Source organism: Schistocerca piceifrons, chromosome 1 (assembly GCF_021461385.2).
Source record: "Schistocerca piceifrons isolate TAMUIC-IGC-003096 chromosome 1, iqSchPice1.1, whole genome shotgun sequence".
Lineage (NCBI taxonomy): Eukaryota > Metazoa > Arthropoda > Insecta > Orthoptera > Acrididae > Schistocerca > Schistocerca piceifrons.
The window spans coordinates 35,969,701-35,985,409 of NC_060138.1; positions in this window are offsets into that span (position 1 = coordinate 35,969,701).

Genomic DNA, 15,709 nt, shown 5'->3' on the forward strand with positions numbered 1-15,709 from the left:
TATTACTTACTTACTTACTTACTTACTTACTTACTTACTTACTTTCACTATCCCGAAATAAGGGAGAATTAAAACGAAGCTGTTTCTCGTTTCTGTGAGATTTTCTGATGGAACTTCAATTACCAACTTTCTCCTAGAGTGTGAAAATATTTTGTTTGCACACACACCTACAAAAGGGGAAATGATCATCATTACCAATTTGTTTTCCCCTGCCACCATCCGTGAGTGGAGCGAAAAAGATAGCTTGAAGGTGGGTTGACAAACCCACACCCACGCACTTTAATCTGAAATTCAGAGTAATCATATGGATGTAGATTGTGTCGGGCATCACAGTACTGATATAGTATTCAAACGTTATGGGATCACTTGTCCTATGCATCTGCATTAACTTAAATTTATTTTACATGTGTAGAACAAGCTGCCATTCATCACATTAAATAGAAATTCATCCTAAATCAACCTGTATCCACCTAGAGTCCCTGTGCGTTACAGAATCATCATCAAACGGTACTCTGGGTTACGTGACCAAAGTGCAAAGCAGATGAACACATTGCCCCCAAGTGTAGAAGCAGGTAAATATATTTTATTTGCTGATGGTTAAACCGTTCTACTTAAGTTGAAAACAGCAAGAAACTGGTGGATGTGGTCTGCCAGACTGCTGATTTGAATTGTGAAGCAATTAACAGCCCGTTGCAGCAAGAATGGGGGTTGTTACGTTGTTGTGAACAAACATTCATTGTGACTGAGTTTTCTTTAAGTACAATAAAGTGAAGAGTAGCCCTCTTGCAAGATTCAATGGTATTTGGCTATAAGACAATATGGAACACCTTTCCACTGGTACACTTAGTACATTTAATCCACCACGAAAAATGAATATGAGTATAGCAATCACTCTAAATAGTCACATCTAAAATATTTTTCATTTAAGATGGTGGCAACTGGTAGTGTTTGTAATTTGCGTGTGTATGAAAGTTATAGTTCAGTAGTAAAAAACAACAAATATGTGCCATGTAGTGATATTACTGTGAAGCTAAACGAAAGAATAATCAGTCTGCAGAAAACTGTGGAAGTCCTACATAAAGAAATCATATACCTGAAGAAACAAAATCAGCAGCTACGACTCACTCAGAGAGCATGTGGGACTTCAGAAGCAGTAAATAACAAATCGCAGATATTGAAGGTAACGCACTGTAAAGGAACCTCCGCTCTGCGAAACGGTTCGCCATAATAACAGTGTAGCAGCATTAAATAAACCACCAAGAAGAGTAAGGTTCGCCGACGTAAACAAATATTCGCAGCTCTGCCCGGTAGAAGACAGTGCAAAAACCTGTAGGGTGAATGTGAGTAAGCTTTGTCAACGAAGTAATGAACAAGAAACATTCGCAGCAAAACGGCATAATGCCAAAAACAGCACAAGTAGCTGCAGGGTGAATGTTAGCAAGCTTCATGAACAAAGTAGCGATCAGGAAACATATGCAGTGATACATAATAGTGCTAATAAATATCAAAAAGAAATTCAAACAGGAGTGAAACAGTGTGATGGTCAAAGTTCAGTACGTAAAACCTGTAAAATTACCTGATTGAGTGATAGTCAAGGTCGTAATGTTTCAAGTTACCTTAATGAAAACGTAAATCTCGAGTGTCTGGGGTATGTGTATCCTTCAGCAGAAGCCAAGGATGTCTTGCAAAACACTAACAAAAAGGCTTCTGAAGCTGATGTTGTCGTAATTATGACTGGAACAAATGACATAGCGAAAAACAACAGCGTGAACTTAATAAAAGGTTTAAGAAGCACATTACCAAGTATCACATCAAAAAAAGTGTTTGTTGTCGATGTTCCATTTAGATTTGATCTTACAAAACTATTCTGCGTAAATCGTGAGGTATTGGACATAAACAAACAGCTATATCACCTGTGTTCGAAATTCAAAAATACCACAATCATTAAAGCTAGCGAGTTTGACAGGGAGTGCTATACACAAGGATTCCACCTCAACAACCAAGGAAGAAGATTAATCTCGAAACTGATTACCAAAACTGTGAGTAAAGAAATGGCCACCTTAACAGTAATACCGCTGGACCAGGGAAACCTGTAAAACCTGCTGGTCTGTCTGGCAAAATATTAACAGATATGCTCCAGCAGGATCAAAATAACCTTCAAACCATTCACTCTGAGTCCAGGAAACTAGATGCATCCAAATGTTGTCAAAATGGGGCCTGGCTACCAGCAGTAGACTTACAAACAACTCAAGATATCAGCTGTGTAGAAGTGCCCTTAAGAAGACAATCTGAACTCTCATCTTTACTGCCCAGGGTTAGTAAAAATATTCTTCTGTTCTTACATATTAGTATACAGTCTTTAAGAAAGAAGTTGGAAGAATTGCAGTACTGGTTAGAAACATCCAACTGTGGTATACTTAGTGTAAATGAGCACTGGCTATATTCATCAGAAATTGACCTCAATATTCCATTTGGTTACTCCTTAGCTAGTAGTTACTGCAGATCAACAATTGGACATGGGGGTGTTGCAATATATATTAAGAATAGACTAAATCTACAATACTTTACTATTGATGTCACAGACCTGTGAATAGACACCATCTTTGAGGCTGCAGTTGTACATATACCTAAATATAATATTATTGTTGCAGCTGTATATCGCACACCATCTTCTAGTGAATATGAATTTATGGTAAATTTAAAAAAACTGTTAGTCTTACTAACTAAGCCTAAATATAAATACCAAAGAATCTTAATTTTTGGTGATATTAATATGGATATTAGGGTACAGAGTCATATCATATTGGAATTCTTGGATAGCCTAAGAGCTTTTGATTGCTATTGTCTAAATGATAAGCCTACAAGATATAATGCATGCTTAGACAGTATAATAAGTAATATCCATGAAAATAATGTTGAAATTGGAGTAGTGAAGTTAGGCCTAGCTGACCATGATGGCCTATGGATTACAGTTCCAGTCAGCATTCCAGATGAACAACACAAAACTGTTAGACCTATGAATGAATGCAACGTAAGAGAGTTAGAACCAGATTAATGTCAGTTAACTAGAATGACATCTTATACAAAGATATGCATGTGAATAACACAAGCAAATTATTTATAGAGGAAATTGCAAGAATATTTGATGAGTGTTGTCCCAGATTAGTAAAAAGACAGAATAATAACCGAGCTCATAAACCACAGAGACTAAATAATTGGTTTACGCCATACCTCAACAGCATCAGGATTATGCTTCCTATGTTTAAGGACAGATTTCGTAACAGCAACGAGTACAAAGAGATGTACATTAGAATAAGAAAAATTTATAGATCTGAAATAAGTTTGGCAAAATGTAGGGCGAATGATAACTATATTCTTAAATCCAGAAACAGCTGTAAAGCTGCCTGGGAAGTAATTAAAAGTGAAATAAATAGACCAACAACTCAACTAGCTATACCCATAGCCCCAGATATCTCAAATTCACACTTTGTTAACTTCAGTTTACAACAAGATTTGTCTCCCCTCAACGCCATGCTTGATGCTAAAACTCTTTTAGGTTCAAATAAGTATGTAGTCCATAAATTCTGCTGGGTAACAGTAACTGAAAATGATGTTAGCAAAGCAATAGGCAAACTAAGTAGTTCCAGAGCAGAGGACTTCTATGGTCTGTCAAACTTTGTCATAAAGAAGATATCAAGTGATCTTCTGCCCCCTCTAACCACTCTCATTAACCGTATATTACAGCAAGGGATTTTCCCCGACTGTTTGAAAATAGCAGTAACTATTCCCATATTTAAGAAAGGAGATAAATCAAATCCAAGTAACTATCACCCTATCTCATTAATCCCAATAATATCTAAAATAATCGATGACTGTGTTCACCAACAAATGAATCACTATTTTGAGAGGAATAATTTGTTAAGTAACTCACAGTATGGATTCAGATCTAAACTATCCACAGTTAAAGCAGTTGAAAATATTGTTAGTGATATATATGATGGCTTTGAAAATAAATTAATCCCATGTGCTACTCTCCTAGACCTGAGTAAAGCATTTGACACTGTATCTCATAGTACTTTGATCATGAAATTAAGACACTACGGCATGGAAGAGGACACCCTGAAATTATTAGAATCCTACTTAAGAAACAGAGCACAATTTGTTAGTGTAAATGGGCAGCTGTCAAACCCACAAACAATAAAAACAGGTGTGCCACAGGGCTGCATACTTGGGCCCTTCCTGTTTGTAGTGTATGTTAATGATATGCCACAGTATTTACCCTGTAAAACAGTCCTCTGTGCAGACGATACAACTTTTATCAATTCAGGACAGACTCTTGAATCTGTACGAGAAAAAAATAATATAATATTTGAAAAATCAGTTCATTGGTTTAGTGCAAACTCCCTATTGATAAATGAAACAAAAACTGAGGAAATATTCTTTAATTTGAAGGTATCAAACAAAGAAAATAAGTCCGTTAAACTGCTAGGAATGATGATTGACCAGAAACTTAGCTGGGATAAACATATCACATACGTCTGTTCTAAACTTGCACGTGCTATGTTCCTACTTTATAAGCTTAGGAGTAATGTCAGCCAAAACTTACTGCTGCATTCATATTTTGCTTACATCCACCCCCATCTTTCTTATGGTATTCTGCTCTGGGGAAATTCTCCCAGTTCAATATCAATTTTCAGATGGCAAAAAAAAAGCTCTTTGATGTGTAGTGGGTTTATCTCCTAGGGATACATGCAGGGAACATTTCAAAAAACTTAACATCATGACAGTTCCTTGTTTGTACATCTATTATTGCTTACTACACGTAAAAGAAAACATAGCTCAATATCCCCTTAGGTCATCCGTCCACACCCACAATACAAGACGAAACCACGCAATTGATCTGCCATACTCTAGACTGTCTAAGACACATAATAGTTATAAATATGTAGGCCTCAAACTGTTTAATATGCTCCCTAAAATTGTACAAACAGTATCTAAAAGTAAATTTAAGACAACATTGGGTCAATGGCTCAAAGGTAAACATTTTACTCGGTTGATGAATTTAAAGATTGTAATATGGCAGATTTGCTGTTTTAACATAGAGAAAGGTACCTCTGCCTGTAGTAGGACCTAAATTTGTATCAATAGCTTAGGATAATGACATAGAGTTATCAACATGTATATGATAATGACATAGTGTCATCAACATGAATACTCCCTGCTTAATATAAATCTGATAATGTTTCCCTTTTTATTGTAAAATTAATAATATATAAAATTCCAAATGTGTGCTATTGTACTACACTAAATTTCACATGATTTATATATACATTGTTAAGAGAATATAACCATCTTTATATTGTAATTGAACTTATTGACAAAGCCCATTGTATAAGAAAAGACTGAACGGCTAATAAAGATTCTTATTCTTCCTATTCTTATTCTTATTCTATTTAGAAACTTTATAGAGAAACACTCCAGCATTTTCAGTACTTTTACAGCTGAAAATAAGGCAATCAGAGTAATAAAGAGAAATAATGAAAGAATGGAATTGTGAAAACATGTCATAGCAGTACTCCAACTACCCCTACCTTGTGAGGCAACCAGTCTATGGGAGTAAACCACTAAATCAAACCTACAGCAGCTCACAATCTCGGCATTGACCTCATCTGATCCACTAAAATAGTTCTGTAAACTGGGTATAATTTGACTGATTTTCAGATTTAGATGTGATTATCATGACTATTTTTTAACTGAGATGATGTTTAAGTTTCTCAATTTGGGGGCATATATGAAAGAATTAAATAGTAATCAGTACAACACATTTTATAAAATACAGAGATAGTTATGGGAAAAATTGTTGGTGGTTAAAGTTACCATGGGTTCGGGGTTTCATTGACTGGCCTCTATCTTTGCCACAACTGTCAATTACAATTCCATCTGTGTTCAGTATTTCCAATAACACAGTGAAACTTTGACCACCCAGAAGTAAATACATTGGTGTGAATTTATCTTGGATGTTTTATTAACATCTATAAAAGAGAAAACATAGTGAGGTACATAAATGAAACAGTGTCATCCATCATCAAAATTACAAAAATAATGAAAGTTACCAGGATGGAGTACTACACATATAGCCCCAAAATTAGTTCAGCATAATACCCTTAAGTTCATCCAAATTAAACCTAAATCCTCATTTTAGAACATCTGGTGCAGTGAGAATTAGGACTATCTGTTCTTCACGTATCAAGTCTGTGTCTGGCTTGTGGTCAAACAAACTTCTTCCCTTGTTTTCAAAGATGTTTGACATTATACATCACACCTGAACCGCTCCTTAAAGTACAAACATTATAATTTGAGCAATGTATGGCTGAAATTTGTTTTTATTTGTTGTAGGTACGTTAATACTCACAAATGAACCTTCATCTATATACTGAAAAAAGTTTGTGTTTCTGAGTTTTACACTCTCACCAACACTGTTTAATAAATTATGTTCAGAATGCTGCTGATCTTTTGTATCATTGGCCTCCAGTGCCTCCACATCATACACATCTATGCTGAATTCCTCTGCATAGCCACAATCTGAGCTATCCATATATGAAATATCTAAGCTGTTCACAGATTCAGCATCGGATGACATGCTGCTTTCTCATGCTTATCTCCTTTTCTGTCATTTGTTTATTTTCTTCTGAGTCGTTTTGGCAGCAGAGCTTGAGGAAGCACAATATCCTGTGGTGTTATTCCCTGTCCTGGGGGTACATTTATTTTTCTTCCCCTTTTATTACCATTGACAGAATTGCCCTTACCTTCATGTCTCATGTTTTGCAAGATTTTCACAGCACAATTTGAAACAATAGGATTATCAGGCAAGCAGTCAATCACTTTATCCACCTTAAAGGTCACAATCCCAAATTTCTTGAAGCCTGAAATCAAATTTGGGGATACTGATTCATTGTCACAGACACTCTCACAAAGACTTTTCAAAAGCTTGGGAAAGCTCTCCTTATTGATTGATTGTGATTTTCTCCTTTGTCTTTGTTTCCATGTGTCAAGGATCTGCCTCCAATACTTCTTCATACGACCATAAAATGCTGCATCTAATGGTAGACACAAATGTTTTGCATTTTTGGATGGCATTTGAAGACAATGTTGTGATCCTTTGCTAATTGTAACATGTGTGGTGACAAATGACTGGAAATATTGTCACCTATCAGAGGAACTTGAATATCAAACTTTCTTACATGTGGGATGCATAAATTTTGAAACCAGTCACAAAATATGTTTGCATCAAACCAGCCAGATTGGCTTCTATCTTACCAAGCAAATTTTGGTCCACCTTCTGTCCAAGAGTCCCACATGTGTTCAGCTTTGTACACCACATAAGGTGCAAGAATGTGCCCTGATGCTCATCCACAAAACATAACTGACACACTTGATTTTATAGAGTCCTTCACACATTCTGCATACTTAACGCCACACTTAAGAAGACATTTCTTCACTCCTGGATTGTCACGTAAGTTTGTCTTATCACAATTGAAGATTCTACAAGATGGAATTTCTTATGGTTAGTGAGACTTTCAGATGATCAAAATACTCTGGAGGTGAACTTGCAGTAATTTCTGTCTTTGAGGTCTTCAAGTTTTGGCATTTCTGATGGGATAAGAGATCCTTATGACGTTTCACAAAACTGCAGGCCCATTCAACATCAGACGCTCAATAGCTCGGTACGGGCTTTTGTTGAAGTTTCAAGAACATACCTTCACTGATGAGTCAAGCAGTATACTGCTCTCTCCTATGCGTATCTCGCAAAGAGATCATGATGATAAAATCAGAGAGATTAGAGCCCACACAGAGGCATACCAACAATCCTCCTTTCCACGAACAATACGAGACTGGAATAGAAGGGAGAACCGATAGAGGTACTGAAGGTACCATCCGCCACACACCGTCAGGTGGCTTGTGGAGTATTGTTGTAGATGTAGATTTGTTGGACCAAATTGAGAGATTTATTTTCCTCTTGTATCTAAATATAGCTTTCCCAAATATTACTAGTCTTCCACATCAAAAGGAAAACCCCATTCACTAACTGTCAAAGCATAATGAACAAATGTTTTTTCTTCTTCATTTGTAAACACACTGGTCTTCCACATTTATGTTCATGTTTTGAATGCACCTTATTATATAGTTTTCCTTTTGCAGTACTGTATTTCTTTGTTGCTGTATTCATTGAAATTGTGCTACTTTTAATTTCATCTACTGGAGTCTGCGTGTCTTCTTCACTGTAAGTGTTATACTGTCTTGCACCAGGCATCTTTCTGTGACTTCTCGGCATATTGTACCTGTATAGGAGAACAGTAGATGCATAAGAACACAAAGACAAAAGTGTATCTGTAATCCTGGGGTAACATTGACTGGCGGTCAAAGTAAACCCGAAAAAGAGATGTCACGCACATGACTTCAGAAAAAGTAATATACTGTTCAATGTATACATATATATATATATAAAAAAAACAATGGATTTATTGTTATGTGATGATGGTGGATTTTTCACAACTAGCTTTAAACACATTTTTTCGTAAATGACTTCAGGTCTCAATAGGTTCGGCAACTGCTGCGTAAGAAAATCGGCACTACATGTGTGACATCTAGCATGTATTGATGGAACTTTTCCACCAAAGAGTATTCACAAAAGATGCAACTAAGGGCCAGCAGAGAGATGTAAAGCTTTTTGTGCTTCAGTGGTCAAAGTATACCTGGTTTACAGTTACAACTAAATCAGGTAGGAACCGCTTATGGAAATAACAATCCCACACTTTTGACAGTATTTGTGGGAGTCCACACTAACATGCTCAGATTCCTGTAGACACTAACAAAAGTTGATATTCAAATGACAACAGTTTACACACACTTCGTATACTTGGTCTCCTGTATTGCAGTGAGCATTATCTGAAGAAGAATGAAAGTTATGTTGAAGTAAAGGCATGAGATAGGAGGATAAAGAACATTCACACCCAGGAACTGCTTACATCATTAGCTGTAAATTAATGGATTGAGTTATTGATTTCTGATCACCCAATAACCATGTTCACAAACAAGGCCTACACTAATCAATATTCATGTACCAAAAATTCTGACTCATTAAGTAAGAAACGTGCTGAGAGGACATGCATGAATACATGCATCTGATGGAGAAAAATCTGTAGCCAATATCTAGTGTAATAAAAACAGGCATGAGAGACTGATTAAGATGCACTGATATTAATAACTGAAGGCTTATTATGTTTAAAAGAGTCTCTTTCAAACAGAGAGTACAACAAAACTATCAATTGAGGCACAAAAGTCACTTACATAACAATGAATGACATCATTACTGAAACCCAGTACCAGTTGCAAACTGTCTAATTAATGCCTTCTACAAATTAAAAAAATATTTCCAATTATTATTAACTGACTTGAACACATTAAGACATACCAAACTTTTAACACGAGATTATACCTCTTAATGAGTAGATATTGGCAAATATTAAAGTGGGAAACAGTGTGCTTGTCGAAGCAGCATAACTCTAAGTGCACTCATCCTGAGATACTTGATATTTGTATGTGTGATCAGACTTTTGATGAACTTCAAGCATGTAAGGAACAAAATGTTAAGCAAAAGTTTGAAATTATGCTTTGCATGAAATATCTATCACATTAGCTCATTTGCAAAGCAGTCAGAATTTTGATGCTGTTTTATGCACCCGAGTTGGAAACTGTAAAATATCAGCAATTTACTGGTACCGTTATGAGATCTTGATGATATGGTACTGAACAACAAGAACATGGAAATATCACTGCAATATTGTCTTAGTATTCACAATATCAATGCCATTATGATAATCATATTGTACATTCAGTATAGTAACCTGTGAACAACAAAATATGTCTGTTGCAACAGAATAAGGGTAACATATATGTTTTCTTACTAATGGCACAAGCACTCTGAAAATATTTATGAACAAACTGTTGTACTATTGCCTAATGTGTTTCACCTACATTCTTCATCACTGCAATATTGAATTGATAAGGGAAACATGATCAAAAACTCCAGACTGGGATAATATTTCTACAAAAATTTCTAAACAGACAATAGTATGGTTATCACAGAATAACAACATATTTTTATTATTGCGATCTGAATATCATCTTTGAACTAAGCAAAACATTATCTTTATGCAGTTCTGCCATCCAGTTCTTTGTAAGCCTTACTTGTGTAAAGAGGTGAATAAATGAACTCCTGATTATAAGGTGTTGTTTGGTGTAACTGACCCGAGCATCCACCTCACTGGTGACCCCGAGTTGTAACATCTTCCGGTTTTGCCGTTTTACTGTGTCCGTGGCCTCTGTGTCTGTTATTTTCGCATGTATTACATCAACACAACATTTGAACAATGGCTTACGCCTAACGCCAGATTTTGTGATCGACATTCGTTGTGTTGCGGGCGATGTACACCTGCCAGGACTGGAGCACAATGCCTCTCACTCGACGATTATGCCTATTTCGCTGGACGTTTTCGAGCCTGCAACAATAAGTGAGGTTAGGGGTGCGCATGACTCTGGCTATCAAACACCTTTGTTCTGCCACATGTGCCCTCCCTCATCGATTGTGCGGTTACCTTTTATGAATCTCTGTGCTGTGCGGGACCAATGCCGATTCCTGCAAATGCTTTGTCGGACAACCTACTACCACCAGGACAATGATTTGCCATGCTGCAATCCGTGCAGTACCACGCGGATACCTGCCACATGGCTGGAACTGCTTTGTTCACAAGTCAACCTCCTAAGCATCCGACCACGCCCACCGCCAGCCTCGGTTCAGCATCAGCAGATGACTTCCTGCTTCAATACCTTGGCCTGCAACAGGAACAATGGCTTGTTATCTGTGCCTGACCTGCATCTCCGTCTTACTGCTATGCCTCAGTGTTTTGTGCCATGACATTCACCTCATCCGCACACCGTTTTGAGTGGAGTGACTATGAACAGTGAACACTCACATATTCCGCCCGACATTCGACTTCATTTTCCTCACTGTGCTTCTGGACAGCCCACACCTCCGCAGCATCCCTGCAACACAGGTGGCTCCGACTCTGATCGTACGTCGGGTTTTCCGCGGACTGGTATGCATTTTCCAACTTTGAACTTTTTCTCACCTGTCGCCTCTGCGCCAGCTCCAGTCGAGCTTCTGGTACCGTTCTCGGCACATCTTGGTGCTTCATCTACGTCGGTCTTCCACGACACATCAATCCGAACACACCCGCAACGTTTTGAACCTCCACAACCGCCGTGTCGGCCTTCCGCGTCACGACGGATCACTCTCAACCACAATGCGTCACCTTCATGCTGCCACCCGACCAGCCATCATCGCCTCATACCCTGGAGAACCACTCTCCTGGAATACTGCAGCAACAGCAGCTCGTTTCAGGCAGTGCCCCGATGAATTCACCTCAACCTGTTCTTCCAAATGTTCTACAACGCTTACGACGATGCCGCTGTTCCATCCCGACAGGGCTACAGCCTGGTTCAAATTTATGGACAAAGTGTTCGACCATTTCAAACTTGACGAATCAACCAGATTTCTGTGCCTTATCACCCACCTGCACGACCAGGAGGACTTGATTGCTGACCTGATCGACGCCCCGGACTCAACTACCCGGTACACTCTAGCCAGACAGACAGTTCTATGTCACCTTGCATGCTCAACTGAGACAGCAATACAGCAAGTGCTCCACATCGAGCAACTAGGCAATGACAAACCTTCACAACTCTGGAGATGGCTACGGGCCCTGGTCAGCAATGATCTACTCTCTCACACAGCTCTCCTCGCCATCTGGTCAGATAAACTACCTCCTCACATCCAGTTTGCTATGGCTCAGAGGTCTCCCAAACCTGTCGAGCAACGAATGACAATTTCTGACAAACTACATGATGCATCACTGCTCTATTTCGCCAGACACTGCCTACCTGGCAAGTCTCAGATTCAGGTTCAGGTTCCCCGTCCTGCGACCAGATGCAGGCGGGGCCACAATGTACCGACTGTTCTGCTCGCTCCGGGATGCAGTAAACAGGCAGCTGAGACGTCACCAGCTCCGCCCTCTGTCACGCGCCCTCCTGCAACTGAACCGGTTGTGGCCACTGAACCTCAACCGCTGCCTCTGGCAACAAACTTTCCACAGGAAATGCAACCCCACTACCCATACTGTTACCTCCACACATGGTTTGGTGCGGCGGCACAGAACTGCAGACCACCCTGCTGCTTCCCAAACGCCAATCACAGGTAGGTCCGGGTGCTGCCTCCTGTGCACAATATGACAGGCGCCCCCCAGTGCTCCATTCTGTCTGGGAACGACCGGATAATTGTGGACGACTTTACATTAAAGACATTTCGTCGGGATACCTTTATCTAGTGGACACAGGCGCCGATGTTTCACTGCTGCCCACGTCCTTAGCATCGTCGAACATCTGCCCTCATCATACTTCACTGCAAGCTGTGAATTCAACTACACTACAATGCTCGGGTTCAACCTCAGATGTTGTCTCACTCTCCGCAAACTGCAAACACGAGTAGGTTTTTGTAGTGTGTGAAATTGACGAACCTATACTAGGCATTGACTTCTTGCGACACCTCAAACTTTCACTGGACCTAGTGTGAAACACTGTGTTTCACCACCCATCCAAGACTCACTTCCTCTGTGCTCCATCGAGCAACCCACCCCGTGACACATCAGTCCACGCTCATCTCATCCATACATGCTCGTCTCTGTCGACGACGTTACAAGCAAACACGCATAAGTGCCTTGTCGAGCACAAACACATCGCTCGCCTATGCATGGCAAACTTTGAGCTCTCCCACGGGCTCCACAAAACACAGCTCCAACTCTCCGATGCAGCAAAGGAATTATAGGCACTACAGCAAGGACAAAGGAAGGTCAGTAAGTGCGCCAAATCCGTTTGCAATCCCAGCAATCGAGCTTCCATGTGTTTACCTCCCACAACCCCTCGCAACTGTGCTATCAAGACTGCCATAATGTGTACTGACAGTTCCGGAGGGCCACACCCTCCTAACACGGCAGCATTTGACACTCGGCTGGACACAAGTGTGCATGCGTGACAAGCGTCACGTGTTCCCGAACTGAAGGCTCCTATCCCGCCCCTCACAGATAACACCTCAAACAATGCAACTTCGGCTCCTGCGGGCTGCCGTGCGACCGCAACTGACAACACAAACAGTGCACTTGCGCCAAGGGTTACACCCATGACTGTGCTGCCACAGGCTGCGCCCTCGGACAATGGACTCACTAACACTTCAGGAGCTCTACCAAGCTCTCCCGACCACGGTGCCACTGCTTCGGGCCGGCTGCCATTTTGTCACGTTGACTCCTGGGACACTTCGCAACCTCGACTCCCGTCGAATCTGTCGAGTGGCTCTGAACACCATGACCTCACCTCACCTCACCTCACCTCACCTGCCTTGCCTGCCACACATCGTCAACAAACCCCCTCCCATGCCGCCGGCAACATTTCCGTCGTCACCAATGGCACGGTTCACAAGCTTCGCCTCACGCCAAGCCCCCCCCCCCCCCCCTGTCTCCAATAAGCCACGTCGACTTTGTCCCGAGCGGCTCTCCGACCTTAAAAAGCAGATTTCTGAACTTCTAAGCTATGGCGTCATTGAACCCCCTGCCAGTAGCTGGTCTACGCCAATTCATATGACACCCAAGAAAGACGGGTCCTGGCGCACGTGGGGAGGCTACCGTGACTAAACTCAAGAACAATTATGTACACATACCTCATTGCCGACTCTATCAGTTCCTTCGCAGGTCCGACCACATTCTATTCTACCCCCCTTCAGGCCACGACCAAGCCTCTCACTGTAATGGCTCACGACGCTCCGACCACTCCCTCCACATCGGACTTACACACTCTGTCAAGTGACTTCCAGCTCCAATTGTCAAGCTCTTCTCCAACCTCACCCTCTAATCCAGTCTCACTTACTCCGTCGAGTGATCAAATGCTCCCCATGTCGAGCTTACCTACTATCATGCCGTCGCTGCGGGGCCCTTCTCCTGTCTCTTCGACCTCTCCCCTGTCTCCTGCCTCGCCCTGTGGAGGTTTCTCACCCCCCCCCCTTTCCCCACCAATTGAACGTGCTCTCACTTGAGATGTTTGTGCCTGTCCCCCAGGACATAATCCATGACATCTCTATAATACTACGAGATGACACACTGTTTGTCGTGTGTTTCCCTTCATCTGGTTCTAATGACACAACCTCTCCCATTCCCTGCACTTGGTGAAATGTGTTCCCTCTCTCCCAACATCGACCTAGACATGCTTCGTGTGTTTGCCAAGCCCTCCGGAGACATCATCATCGCCGCTCCGTTCCTCCCGCAAACCGCACGACCAGCACACCCAGTATGATGCCCAGCACACTTCAATAACTTCCAGGTTTCGTGGCCGGACCTTCCTTCACGTCATCTACCCACACAGCTCCCCAACGATGCTGTCGATCTGACCATCGTCTGGCTCCCGCAGACCACCCCTGTCGACGCCATAGTCACCCCCCCCCCCTGGCCACACAAGAGTTCTCCATACTGGGGGGGAGGGGGGGGGGATGGGCTATGTGGCGCCAATCTGATGAGGTCAACACCAGTATCGATCTGAGTATCGTCTTTGAACTAAGCTAAACATTATCTTTGTGCAGTTCCGCCATCCAGTTCTTTGTAAGCCTTACTTGTGTAAAGAGTTGAATAAATGAACTCCTGATTATAAGGTGGTGTTTGGTGTAACTGACCCGAGCATCCACCTCATTATAGCGTATTTACATACATGAAGTAAGACTAAGGCAAAGCTTCTTAAGAGCAAGCAGTTTTCTTTTCACCCCCAGGTAACAAACTACTCACAAAACAAAGTTTCAGTTATTTACAAAGCCTTTACAAAAATTATCTCACAACATTGGCATCAAAATAAGCTTTACTGCAAACAGCAAGCTTCTAAAGAATAAAAGTGACTGGTTGGCATCATAACAATAAACAAATTCTCACACAAAATTAATATACAGTTTCTTTCTGTGTAATAATATTGGTAACATCTGTTGCTTTGTAACAAGTGGAATGATGTGCATACTCGATATAAAGGACGTAGACTTACCGAGGTTCAATAGTCTACACTCAACATATTCCATATACCTGGTCACTAAAGAAGGCAGAGTGTGTCACAATTCCTATTACAGTGAGGTTCTAGAGCAAAACTTTATCCACTAGGTTTCATTAATGAACCCATGTCTGGAAATGTACAATGTTTCTTCTACAACCCCTAAAAGTTTGCAATGGGAATCGTGGCATACCCTGTGTACAGCAAGAGAAACCTGTACACTTTACATTTGGCTTGTGGTGTTGAGAAAACTGAAATTTCAATCACATTACTTCAAGTGGTCTCAAACAGTGAACAACAATAAGAAATCCTTAGTGACCAGAAAAAACTGCCAAATGGGCTTTTCTTCAAAAATTTCTGAGACTCTCAGTTCACTTCAATGAACTCTGGAATGATTTGTGAATCTACTACTACAAGTATCTCATTTTTGTGAGTGGCTAGTCATTCATCTTAAAGTGAATAACGTAAGTGCAGTGCTATGAACAAAAAGAGTAATTGAGTAGGTAAGTTTTGTATTCCAAAA